Below are 14,280 nucleotides of genomic sequence, written 5' to 3' on the forward strand. Positions count from 1 at the left end.
TCTTGAGCTGCAGTTGAGTTATATAAAAAGTAGAGAAAGTTACACTCACTTGATGTTTGAGTTTGTGGGCTGGGTTTCAAGCCTAATACACAGGTGAGTTACATTATGGAGCACAAGAGCCGTGCAGACACGTGTGTGGTGTAGCAGTAACCCGGATCCTTGGATAAGTCACCTTTCTGGAGGGTATGTGGCTTGAACTAGGGATTGATAGATAAATGTAGATTTCATGATACTTTCATTTTTTTAAAACAGTCTTGCCAATGCAGTTTTGTCAAATTCATTATTTTCCAGGACCACAGCTTGTGATCAGTGAGAAGTTAGTAGAGATTCATTTCATATATAATATTGTTCCCCCTTTTCTAATAATTCTATACATTTTAAGGCCAAGATCAAGTCTTTCTTCTTCTCAAAAACCTAGTTGGTACACCCAGAACATGGTAATCTTTCTGTTTCCCTTGACTGTTTAGAAAGATTGTCAGTTTTGTACATTTTGACTCATTAGCACATGCATTATATAAACTTGATTTTGGATTGATTCATTTGAGTCATTCATATTTTTCTGGATTGATCGGAACTGGATTTGGGTGTTTCATTGAGTAGATGTTCTCAAAGCTGGGACCAGTCAAGGGTCTACTTTTTTTTTTTCTTTTGTTTTTAGTTTCTCTAATACATTGTACAGGAAATGCAGGGATCAAGACTATCCCCAAGAAAAAGAAATACAAAAAGGCAAATGGTTGTCTGAGGAGGCCTTACAAATAGCTGTGAATAGAAGAGAAACGAAAGGCAAAGGAGAAAAGGGAAGTTATAACAATTTGAATGAGAGTTCTAAAGAATAGCAAGAAGAGATAAGAAAGCCTTCCTCAGCATCAATGCAAAGAAATAGAGGAAAACAATAGAATGGGAAAGTCTAGAGATCTCTCCAAGAAAATTAGAGATACCAAGGGAACATTTCATGCAAAGATGGGCTCAATAAAGGAAGAAATGGTATGGACCTAACAAAAGCAGAAGATATTAAGAAGAGGTGGCAAGAATACACAGGAGAATTATACAAAAAAGATCTTCATGACCCAGATAATCACGATGGTGTGATCACTCACCTAGAGCCAGACATCCTGGAATGTGAAGTCAAGTGGGCCTTAGGAAGCATCACTATGAACAAAGCTAGTGGAGGTGATGGAATTCCAGTTGAGCTGTTTCAAATCCTGAAAGACGATGCTGTGAAAGTGCTGCACTCAGTATGCCAACAAATTTGAAAAACTCAGCAGTGGCCACAGGACTGGCAAAGGTTAGTTTTCATTCCAATCCCAAAGAAAGGCAATGCCAAAGAATGCTCAATCACCGCACAATTGCACTCATCTCACATGCTAGTAAAGTAATGCTCAAATCCTCCAAGCCAGGCTTCAACAGTACATGAACCATGAACTTCCAGATGTTCAAGCCAGATTTGGAAAAGGCAGAGGAACCAGAGATCAAATTACCAATATCCGTTGGATCATCGAAAAAGCAAAAGAGTTCCAGAAAAATATCTACTTCTGCTTTATTGACTATGCCAAAGCCTTTGACTATGTGGACCACAACAAGCTGTGGAAAATTCTTCAAGAGATGGGAATACCAGACCACCTGACCTCCCTCTTGAGAAATCTGTATGCAGGCCAGGAAGCAACAGTTAGAACTGGATGTGGAAAAATGGACTGGTTCCAAACTGGGAAAGGAACACGTCAAGGCTGTATATTGTCACCCTGCTTATTTAACTTATATGCAGAGAACATCATGAGAAACGCTGGGCTGGAGGAAGCACAAGCTGGAATCAAGATTGCTGGGGGAAATATCAATCACCTCAGATATGCAGATGACACCACCCTTATGGCAGAAAGTGAAGAGGAAGTAAAAAGCCTCTTGATGAAAGTGAAAGAAGAGAGTGAAAAAGTTGGCTTAAAGCTCAACATATAGAAAATAAGATCATGCCATCCGGTCCCATCACTTCATGGCAAATAGATAGGGAAACAGTGGAAACAGTGACAGACTTTATTTTGGGACTCTAAAATCATTGCAGATGGTGATTGCAGCCATGAAATTAAAAGACCCTTGCTCCTTGGAAGAAACATTATGACCAACCTAGACAGCATATTAAAAAGCAGAGACATTACTTTACCGAGAAAGGTCCATCTAGTCAAGGCTGTGGATTTTCCAGTAGTCATGTATGGATGAGAGTTGGACTGTAAAGAAAGCTGAGCACCGAAGAATTGATGCTTTTGAACTGTGGTGTTGGAGAAGACTCTTGAGAGTCCCTTGGACTGCAAGGAGATCCAACCAGTCCATCTTAAGAGAGATCAGTCCTGGGTATTCATTGGAGGGACTGATGCTGAAGCTGAGACTCCAATACCTTGGCCACCTGATATGAAGAACTGACTCATTTGAAAAGACCCTGATGCTGGGAAAGATTGAAGGCAGAGGAGAAGGGGACAACAGAGGATGAGATGGTTGGATGGCATCACTGATTCAATGGACATGAGTTTCATTAAACTCTGAAAGTTGGTGATGGACAGGGAGACCTGGCATGCTGCATGGGGTTGCAAAAAGTCAGACTCAGTTGAGCAACTGAACTGAATTGAATGCTTACTAAGAACTTGTGTGTCTAGAAGCTGCTCTAAGAGCTATGGAGACATTCCTGTAACCCTGTTCAGTGCAGTTGAACTATTATATTTTCATATTCTATACCATATTGTCATAGTTTGTATTATCTCTATACCCTTAGAATGAGTGAAGAACACAACTGAAGAAGATAGTCTGAGCTAGGACAATCAATAAAAGGACAAGATGCATATGGTCCTAATCAGAATAGAAGGAAAATGCCTGCTCTTTTATATGGTGGTAAAATCCCTATTGAGCGTAGCATTCATTGCATTATTCCACACTCCACATACAGTGAGATGTACATTGGTTTGAATTTTGTCTTGCAACTTTCTTGAATTAGGTAAGTTACTTAACCCCTATCGACTTCAGCTTCTCCATAATATTAATAACAGGATTGTTGGAAGAATTAAATGACACACTCTTTGCAGAGTGCTGCACTTTGAATAGGAGGCAGTCAGTGAACAATAACTATTATTATCGTCATTAATTTAATACTAATCATTATTATTTCACGCAGCATGCTCTCAGACCCACATTGACAAAGGCTGCTCAAATAAATTGATGCTTTCCTTTTAAATGATGGTGACAACAAGATTGCAAGCCAGTAGGTGTTCTGACAGGCATGATCTTCACCTCTGAAAAACATAAAATGCATAATTATATCTTCATGCTAACAAAGATTGAGAAGTGGTACTCTTTCATTTTTCCATTTTTGCTGGTGAGCTCCACTGCTCCCCACCTACCATTCTCTGGTGGAAGATGGCATAATGATGCTTCAGTCTATGAGTCAGAGTGAACCTCTGCGCAAGCCAAAACCAATCACTGCCGTCAAATGGAAACAACTGCCTGAAAAGTACCAATTTGAGCTGGTGTGTGGTTTTTGTTTTTCAAGCACAATTTAAGGAGGATCTAGGGTGAGAACAAAGAAAACAAGTTGGAATTTAAGATTCAACACAGTATTGAAAAAAGAAGAGGAGTAAAGGGGGTTATTTTACAATTTACTAAGATACGACTCTCAGTAGCCAATGTTTCTTTAACCATAAAACAATTCCTTTGTAAAAGACTGTGGAATATGCACTTTCCCTTATTTCAGAGCCTTTGTTGTTATCCAGTCGCTAAGTTGTGTCCGACTGCGACCTCATGGACTGCAGCACGCCAGGCTTCCCTGTCCTTCACTATCTCCTAGAGCTTGCTCAAACTCATGTCCATTGAGTCGGTGGTGCCACCCAACCATCTCATCCTCTGTCATCCCCTTCTCCTCCTGTCCCCAATCTTTCCCAGCATCTGGCTCTTTGCATCAGGTGGACAAAGTGTTGGAGCTTCAGCATCAGTCCTTCCAATGAAAGCTTATGTATGTTTTTAACCTGCTGCTGGGAAGTCATCCAGTTTACTTAGTGATAGCTCTCCTTACCAGAGCTTCTAAAAAAATATCTATTTATCTGGCTCCGTTGGGTATTAGTTGCAGCACTTGGGACCTTTGTTGAGTTATGTGGGGCCTTTCATTGTGACACATGGACTCTTTAGTTGTGGTGTGTGGGCTCAGTAGTTACGGCATGAGGGCTAGTTGCCCCATGGCATGTGAGATCTTAGTTCACTGATCAGGGGTCGAACCCATGTCCCTGACATTGCAAAGCAATTTCTTAACCACTGAACTACAGGGAAATCCCCTTACCAGAACTTTTTAATATCACACTTTCCCTAGTCTCTTTATAAAGTATGTGGCTATTGTCCTCTATCTTGAGTAAAGGTGTTATTATACTTCTTCTAAGGTTAACTGTTTCAATTTCTGTCTCATATCTTTTTTTTTGCGGGGGCGGGGGGGATAGGCAGAATCTAAATGGATCAACAGAATGATGCAATTTGAGTTAAAAGCTAAATAAGGCAGATGTAACAGAAGAATCAATTCTCACTCTCTTCCTCTTTCTCTGTATTTATGGATACATACACACATTATTGTACATAATTCCCACATTACTAGCTACAGCATTAAACTTAAAGCTGTAACCAAACTTAACTATCTCTATTCTTCACTTTGCAGTAAAACATGGAGAAGGGACAGGCTAATTAATTCGTCCCCTTAAAAATGTCAGTGACACCTTGGGAAGCTAGAATGGAGGCTGGGAACACAGAGCAGTGATGTGGCATCACGTTCCAGAATAACACACACGCTTGGAACCAGAAGGAGGTGACTGGCCTCATCTATCTTGCTCATGCCTTCCAGACTCATCTCTTTACTCCCTTTCTTCCTGCCACACCAGACCTTTGCTGTTTCTCAAACATTTGGTGGGACGTCCCTTTTTACTGCTTCCTTGGTTTTGTGATTTCCTTTCCTGAACTGTTTTTCCTACCTTCTGCACCTGGGGGAAAAACGTCCTTCTCCATGCAGTGATACAGAGAACATTTTGTTTTCTTGCAGGCAGAATGATGCTTCTCTTTTTTCAGCCCTGGTTTTTGTTGGGTAAACATTTTGATTAGCAGCCTGGAGTGCAGGGAGAGATGCTCCCAGGGTCTACTGCATAACCAGTTATGATTCCCTGAAGGGCTTTCTCAGGAGGCTCTCTACAAACCTAGGCCTGCCTCTCTCTCTCTCTCTCTCTCTCTCTCAAAGGGCTTTCTCAGGAGGCTCTCTACAAATCTAGGCCTCTCTCTCTCTCTCTCTCTCTCTCTCTCTCTCTCTCTCTCTTTTTTTGCTGAGTTGATACACAAGCTGAGGCTGGGAACTGATGACTTCGGATGTTGGAGAGATTAGAGGGATGAGAGGGGAGAAATGATGCAGCTGGGACCTGGAGAAAAACTTGAGCAAGGAAAAGAAATATCTCACAGGGGTTTAAAAATTTGTGTTTACTCTTCTGTGCACGATTTAACAGTGTCTCCATCTCTCCAACAAATCTTCAGTGAAAGTCAGTGTGAATTGCTAATACAATTGGCCCTACTCTTGGACTGTGGGCAAAACCTTTATATTAGGTGCAAGACTGAGAACTGAAGTCCCCTGTGGGAGGCTCACAACCTGTGAATGACTTCAGGAGTGAAGGCCCATCTTCCAGTGCCATCTCTTCCAGGAAGTCCTCCATGATAGCCCTACCATGGAGCTGATGTTTCTCCTCTGAGTGTTGTAAGCACTTTCTTCATCAGCAAGCAGAGCTCTGAGTCCATGATCTGGGGTAATTAATTCATGTGTTTGGCTCACCCACTAGACTATGAATTACTTGAAATCAGGGTGCTAGGCTTTTTTGATCCAGTATCCCTGGTATGGACTTGTATAGATCTAGAACTGGAGCCCAGTAAATGGTGGAAATGAGTTGTCTGGTCCAGTTTTATATATGGCATCTTCAGGTGTGATTGCTGCTGGTCTGGCAGCATCTGATGAAGAGCATTAAAGGAAGCTGTTCTAGGCATCTTTCAGGTCTTCCTTGCTGGGCCATGTGATGCAAGAATACGACTGGCTCAGGCTTTCCATAGTTTGACATTTTGCTTACAGGTTTAATAAGAATGTTCACCTTTCTCTGTAGAAGCTGGGAAGCTGTGTTTTTCTTAACTGCTGACCTTACAGCATTTGGGAATGTGACATCCATTTAGGCCAGAGGGTGTGCAGGCCAAGGAGTTGGGATTATAACCACGTCACCCTCTCTCTCGAAATAGTTTTGAGAAAGAATTCCTAAGCAAAATAACTACAAAGAACGTTTCAGGACACAATAGGAATGAATTGAAGAGAGAAATGAATATTTACCTATAAGTTGGGGACAAAGAAGGAGGGCAAGACTGTGTTTTTAAACTTTTATTTTGTACTGGGGTATAGCTGATTAATAGGCTTCCCTGGTGGCTCAGATGGTGAAAAATCTGCCTGCAGTGCAGGAGACCTGGGTTCAATCCCTGGGTTGGGAAGATCCCCTGGAGGAGGGTATGACAACCCACTCAAGTATCCTTGCCTGGAGAATCCCCAAGGACAGAGGAGCCCTGAGGGCTACAGTCCATGGGGCTGCAAAGAGTCAGACACAACTGAGTGACTAAACACACACATAGCTGATTAACAATGTTGGCATAGTATCTGGTGGACAGCAAAGAGACTCACTCATACATATACACGTATCCATTCTCTCCCAAACTCCCCTCCCACCCAGGCTGCCTCATAACATTGAACAGAGTTCCCCGTGCTATACAATAGGTCTTTGTTGATTATCCATTTTAAATATAGCAGAGTATAGATGTCCATCCCAAACTCCCTAATTTTTCCTCCCCCTCTCTCCTCCCCCCTGCCCCTATAATCATAAGTCCATTCTTTTAAGTCTGTGAGTCTGTTTCTGTTTTGTAAATAAGGTCATTTGTATCATTCCTCTTTAGATTCTGCACATAAGGGATATCTCTTTCTCTGTCTGACTTGTTTCACTGAGTATGACAGTCTCTGGGTCCGTTCATGTTGCTGCAGATGGCATTATTTCATCCTTGTAAACGGCTTGGTAATATTCCATTGTGTATATGCACCACAGCTTCTTGATCCGTTCCTCTGCTGATAGGCATTTAGGTTGCTTCCATGTCTTGGCTATTATAAACAGTGCAGTAATGAACACCGGGGTGAATGTATCCTTTCAAACCATGTTTTTCTCTAGATATATGCCTAGGAGTGGGACCACAGAGTCATATGGTAGCTCTAGTTTTAGTTTTTTAAGGAACTTCCACACTGTTTTCCATACAAACTGGGTGTTTGTTCTGTAGAATGGTACTTGCCACTTGATTGAAGAATGAAAAGTGTGTGTGTGTGTGTGTGTGTGTGTGTGAAGGATGTGGGGGAGAATGTGTGTGAGAGGGAGTTTACCAAGTTAACTTTTCTGATACCCTCCTCTATAAAATATCACCTTCTAGGGTGAGACTTTGGAGGGGGATATAGTTGGTTCATGTTCAAGCATACGAAATAGCTTCCTGCACGGCTAATTTGGGAGTTCTCTGATTCCATAATTGTTCTATCACAGTTCCGTTCAGGAAATGACCATGGAAGGGTGAAAGTGTTAGTACAGTTGTTAGATTCTTGGGCTTTGGAGCTAGATAGAGAGGTGAGTCATGTTATACCTGTGTAAACAGTTGCCTTCAGGTTAAAGAGCAAAGTTCTTCACACTTGTATCACGTTAGACAACTATATCAAGTGGGCACTTTATGGGGTTTGATATTAGGACACACATTAATAAGAAGTGCATTTTCCAGGTCCGCATTTCAGTTCTGTGACCTTGTGTAAGTTACTTAGCTTCCGGGAGTCTCTGTTTCCCTGTCTGTACAGTGTGGAAAATGGTACCCTTCATATGATCGTTGTGGGATGAACTGAGCTAAGGCGTGTAGTGTAGAAAGACCATGGCCAAGGGCAGGGATGACGGTGGTGGGTGTGGTGATGGCGGTTGGGTCAGAGTCCGCTATTTGCCACCCATTATCTTCACTTTGTTTTCTCCCCGTGGGAGAGGACGCCTGGTGGACGTCAGGGTGACAGTGTTCCCAGTGTTCATCCCATTTGCCAGGCTCCCTTGCAGCTAGGTGTGAGCGTGTGGACATTTCTGGCCACCAGGCAAGCGGAAGTCTGTGGGCAGAAGATTTTGGAAGGCTCCTGAAAGGAGAGGCAGCCCATTTGTCCTTCCCTGCTTGCTCCTTCCTGGTGCCTGGCTTTCAGAGGTGATGGCAAGTGCTCGAGCAGCCATCTGGATCCTAGAGGAACCTCGATGGTTGGAGGGTGACAGCGCAGACGATGAAGCTGGGTTCCTGATTTACACTGTATCGCTTTACCAGAGCTGCTTTTAGGTGAGAGAATTGTCTCAGTCATACGTTTTGTGTGTTTGTTTTTTTTTTTTCATTTTATTAGCAAATTTAATTCTGATAGACAGTGATGATGAGGATTATTTCTTTTTAGAGTTCAAGAGGAGCATTTCTTTGGGGGTTTTTACAAAGATTGCATCTTTTTCAGTTGCTTTCCAACTGGGTCAGTCTGCTGGAGCAGGCACCTGAGGGAATAGGTCAATGCTGGGATAAGGAAAAAAATGAGGCTCTAAAAGGCCAGTTCAGGGAAAAATAAGATGTTTAGGAGAACTCTGTACTTTCTAGCTGCGTCACCTTGGACAAGTCAGATAACAGCTCTAACTTGAGACTTTTACTTAAGAGCTGCAACAGGAAGTAAGTGAGATCATTATTACATGATACTGTTCATAGTAATTACACAAATAATGTTTCTTTTTACTGATTTACTAAAATAGACATTGAGAGGACCTGCCTCTTGGCCATCGAAAAGTAGGTGGAAATATTTTTACTTGTCTGAATTGGCATGCTTCGACAAATAAAAAGCTCACTGTTTCTTTCCTGCAATTTTTCACTCTCGTCGTACTCTGCACCTTCTAATCTCCTGGATTCTTGTTTGTGGCTACTGACAAGCCTAGGCTCCCAGGCCCCAGGGGAGGTGGGGTGGCGGGGGGGGAGGGCCAAGAGGGTGGATACCATCTTTCAACTTCCATCCCAGTGCCCCTGGCATGTCTCTGCCCATAGCAGAGCCGATGACTTTTCTTTTCCCCTGGGATGTTATGCTAAACACAATTACATGCAGCATTTGACAACAGAGCCAGTAATTCATGTGCTGCTCGAATGAAGAAGGAGAAGAGTAACCGAGATGAATATCAATGTGCTCTGAAAAGACACCACGTTTCCCCGTCTCTTCCAGGAATCTGGGACTGGTTATGGAAGGGAGGATGTTAAGTGATCACTTGGTGGATCGAGTATTTATAAAACTCATCTGCTTTTAGACTGATATGTAGGGGAGATGCATTATCTGTTCCCTCTTCCCATCCCAAGGATGATCTGGGGTTGGGATAGGGGTGGGTGGGGACAGAAGTTAGTATCAGATTGTCAGCTTGCAAATGGTTGATGAGATCATGGGCCTGTGAAATCTTGAGAATGCTGTTACACCTCTTTGAATCTCAGTTTGTCATCTTTAAGTGAAGGATCAGAACCCTATGGTATTGGGTTGTTCTTAGGGTTAAATGAGATACATTATTTAGAGCACCTGGAGCAGTTGCTGATCTGGGACAAAGTAGGTGGTCCAGAATTCTATCCCTTCTTGTAACTGAAGGACTGAACCTCACTCCTGTCAGCCTTTGTGGCAATTTCTCCTTGTAAAGTTTTAACAGTTTTAACAGATCTGGAATATAGTTGCTTTACAGTATTGTTTAGTTTCTACTATATAGCAGGGAGAATCAACTATATGTATGCATATATCCCATCTTTTTTGGATTTCCTTCCCACTTAGGTCACCACAGAGCATTGAGTAGAGTCCCTGTGCTATACAATCAGATATCATTCAGCTCAGTTCAGTCACTCAGTCGTGTCTGACTCTTTGCGACCCCATGAATCGCAGCATGCTGGGCCTCCCTGTCTGTCACCAACTCCCGGAGTTCACTCAGACTCGCGTCCATCATGCCATCCAGCCATCTCATCCTCTGCCGTCCCCTTCTCCTCCTGCCCCCAGTCCCTCCCAGCATCAGGGTCTTTTCCAGATATCATTAGTTTTCTATTTTATACATCGTATCAATAGTGTGTATAAATCACTCCCAATCTTCCAGTTCATTCCATCTCCCTTCCCCCCTTGGTATCCATATGTTTGTTCTCTATGTCTGTGTCTCTATTTCTGCTTTGCAAATAAGTTCATCTATGCCATTTTTCTAGATTACACATATATGCATTAACGTATGATATTTGCTTTTCTCTTTGTGACTTACTTCATGTTGTATAATAGTCTCTAGGTCCATCCATGTCTCTACAAATGAACCAGTTTCAATCCTCTTAATGGCTGAGTATATTTTTTTTATACTCCATTTTTAATATTCCATTAAAAAATGGGTACATGTATATATCACATTTTAAAAATCTATTCATCTGTTGATGGACATTTAGTTTGCTTCCATGTTTTAGCTGTTGTAAACAATGCTGCAATAAACATTGGGATGCATGCATCTTTTAATATTATGGTTTTACCCAGGTATATGCCCAGGAGAGGGGATTGCTGGGTCGTATGGTGAAAGTGAAAGTGAAGTCGCTCAGTCGTGTCCGACTCTTTGCGACCCCATGGACTGTAGCCTATCAGGCTCCTCCATCCATGGGATTTTCCAGGCAAGAGTGCTGGAGTGGATTGCCATTTCCTTCTCCAGGGGATCTTCCCGACCCAGGAATTGAACCCGGGTCTCCAGCATTGCAGGCAGACGCTTTATGGTGGGAGCCATCAGGGAAGCTCTATGTTTATTTTTTTAAGGAACCTCAAGACTGGTTCCCCACAGAGGCTGTGCCAGTTTACGTTCCCACCAACAGAGCAAGAGGGTTCTTTTTTAAGCATCTCTTTCAATGCAGGCGCTTCTCTTTCTTCCTGAACCAGACTCTGAGATCCAGGCCATTTTTCCCCAGTACCGGAGCTGGATCTCTTCCTCCCCATGTTACCTTCAAGGCAGATTGAGAAATACTCCAGATTAATCCAAGTCTCAGCTCTTCTCTTAGAAGGGTGATATGTAGGGGCCTTGGATTTTATTTTCAGCAGAAAGAAACAATATGGTTGTCAAGACCTGGCCTGTTGTTCCTGTTTGGGGGTCCTAGGAAGGGCCTTTTACTATGTGTGACCCGTGGACACCAGCCCAGAAAAAATTCTTTTTGGAGAAAGCCTTCAAGAAGAGACATTGTCTTACTGTCCTTTCTCACTGGTTCCCTCAAGCTCTTCACAGTTTTGCGCTTCTGGGTTGGGGTTTCCACTTCCCTTTAACTTCATGTGGCTCCTCACTTTGTTCCCTGGCTGATCCCCGCTCCCTACCCTACAGCCTGAGGTCTAGGAGTTTTCAACTCTGCCCTTGTGAGCCCATAGATGTTCTCTACCCTCCAAGAAAGCTGAGGCCCTGGGGTAGAGCCAGCCTTGCTGATGGGCTAGAGCACTTTACTCCGCTGAGTGACCAGGCTGGTTGACGAGTGAGGCAACTGCGGTAGTCTGGCTTGTTTCCTTTATGAGGAATTGGCCCCTGAGCATGTCCCCTTTAGCCTAGGGAAAGTCGGTGCTCATTTTCTTTCTTTTCGGGGCTGCTTTGCCACAGTCAGCACACAGCAGGTGCTTGGTCTCTGTCTGTAGCACAAAGTAGAACTGAAAACCTCTGCTCGCGTCCAGTGGCTTCAGTCTATACCCTGTCATTGGAGCTGGAGTCTCCCCAGCTTCTGCTCCCCAGTTCCTGGGCTGAAACCAAAGCGCCTGGACCTAGGGGTGGTGGTGGCTGCCCAGAATCGCTGTGACTGATTCTGGCTCACCTGGCATGGCGCTCACACTCTTGTCGGCGTTGGTCGTGTTCTCTACAGCCCCCGAAGCCTCGGGTTTGCCTGGCCTACCCCTCAGGATGGGCTGAGCATCCTGTTGAAAAGCCAGCGAGGAAGAGCCGTTGCTCCATCTCACAGCTCTCTTCTCCAGAGTCGTGTCTTCATCTCCCCTCCTTCTTGGCCACTCCTCATCTCATCCGCTTCTTAAGGCTCAGTGTGACTGCTGCTTCCAGTGTGCCTGTCTGGGCCTCCTCCACGTGGCAGGAGAACCTAAGAAGCCTTAAAGGGCTGGGTCTTTGATGCCTCCTTTTCCTCTGTCTTCATCCTTACTTTACAGAGTGGTTTCTGGGAGTTAACGGAAAGGCCTGGGTAGAGTAGCTCTCTCCTGAATGTAGTAAAATGTTTAGAAATGTACAGAAGCTTTCTAAAGACAGAGTTGGAAATCACATGGTTGCAACAGGCATCTCTTTATGCTCATATTGCATTTATTCCAGTCAATCACGAACCTAATCAGTCAACCAATTCACCAATCCATCAGTTGGATAATAGAGATTTATTGAGCTTCTGATGTGAGCTCAGCCATGTTGTAAGGGCCTTGGGGAAAAGAGAACAAGGGAAAGGCACAGCTCCCGCTCTGAGGCACTTACAATCCAGTTGAGGGGAAAAGATAAACACTCATGTTGCTACAAAAAACCCCACGAGGCAGTTGTTAATTGCTTGCTGCATTCTGTGTGTGTGTGTGTGTGTGTGTGTGTGTGTGTGTGTGTGTGTAACACCTGCCTTGAGGGAGGCAGGGCAGTGACATGAAGCCAGCTCAGGTTTGAGGACTGGAGAAACGAGGTTTGAATCCTATTCCCCCGTCTTCCTAGTTGTGAGGTTTTGCATTCCTAAGCATTAGCTAAAAACCTTTGTTGAGGACTTTTTGTGCACATCACCCAACTGCAAAGTGCTGGGGGATGGCAGGAGAGAGGCGAGGCGTGACGCCCACTCTTGAGCTGCAGTCTCAACAGAGGCAACAAGACAAAACAGCGGATGCCAGCACCCTCCTCCGTGCTGGCCCTGGCGTGGGTGAAGGGGGGGTCTGTGACGGTGAACATAGGCCCTGCCAGATTCACAGGGACAGGATTTACGGGTCCACAGTGTGCGGTTGGAATCAAAGGCTCTCCCGTTTATGATGGTTTCTGTGCTTCAGGAAGCAAGCCAGTGATGACCGCACGTGTGCGCTTACTCCACGTGAGCTGCTGCTGCTTCCCCCCTGCATTGGCACCTTAAGTTCCATCCTCTCTCCAGGATCAGGTGTCACTTGGCTCTTTTAAAAAATTTTATTGAAGTATGTTTGATTTGCAATGGTGTGCTAATTTCTGCTGTAACTCAGTGTGCCTCAGTTACACACACGTGTATTAGTCTTCAAATTATTTTCCATTGTGGTTTATCACAGGATGTTGACTGAAGTTCCCTGTGTTATATCGTAGGACCTTGCTCTTTATCCATCCTAGTTTGCATCTGCTAATCCCAGACTCGCAGCCCTTCCCTTCAAGTTCCCTGTGTTATATCGTAGGACCTTGCTCTTTATCCATCCTAGTTTGCATCTGCTAATCCCAGACTCGCAGCCCTTCCCTTCCTCACGTCTCCTCCCCATTGGGGACCACAGATCTGTGCTCTGTGTCTCTGAGTCCGTTTCTGTTTCGTAGATCTGTTCATCTGTCTTGTAGCTTAGACTCCACGTGTAAGTGATATATGGTATCTCTTTGTCTTCTTGACTTCGTTTGCTTATTGTGATATTCCCTGGCTCCATCCATGTTGCTGCAAATGGTATTATTTCATTCTTTTTTGTGTCTGAGTCGTATCCCATTGTATATATGCACTGCATCTTTGTCCATTCATCTGTCGGTGGACATTCAGGTTGCTTCTGTGTCTTGGCTATTGCAAATAGTGCTGATATGAACATAGGGGTGCATGTATCTTTTTAAATTAGAGTCTGTCTGGGCATATGCCCAGGCATGGGATTGATCCTGCTGTTTTTTATGTGGAGAAGAAAATTATGATTGAAAGATGGAAAGTACATTGCTCAAGCTCAAAAACTAGTAAGTAGCTCAGATTCCAACTCAAACTGTTCAGACACCATCCCTAATTTTGCCGTTTTTCTGAGTCTTTACATCATTTCCAGATTAGGCAATGGAAACTCAGATAGGTTAAGCACTTTCAGATGATCTTTACCCTGAGCTGGGATCCAGACCTGCATCTGTCTGGTTCCAAAGCCTAGGGCTGTTCTCATACATGAGCTTGAGGAATTGTGAGGAGAATCTGGAATGTGAAAGACAGAGTTGCCATGTTTAAAAAAATCCA

Source organism: Capra hircus, chromosome 28 (assembly GCF_001704415.2).
Source record: "Capra hircus breed San Clemente chromosome 28, ASM170441v1, whole genome shotgun sequence".
In the NCBI taxonomy this organism is placed as follows: domain Eukaryota; kingdom Metazoa; phylum Chordata; class Mammalia; order Artiodactyla; family Bovidae; genus Capra; species Capra hircus.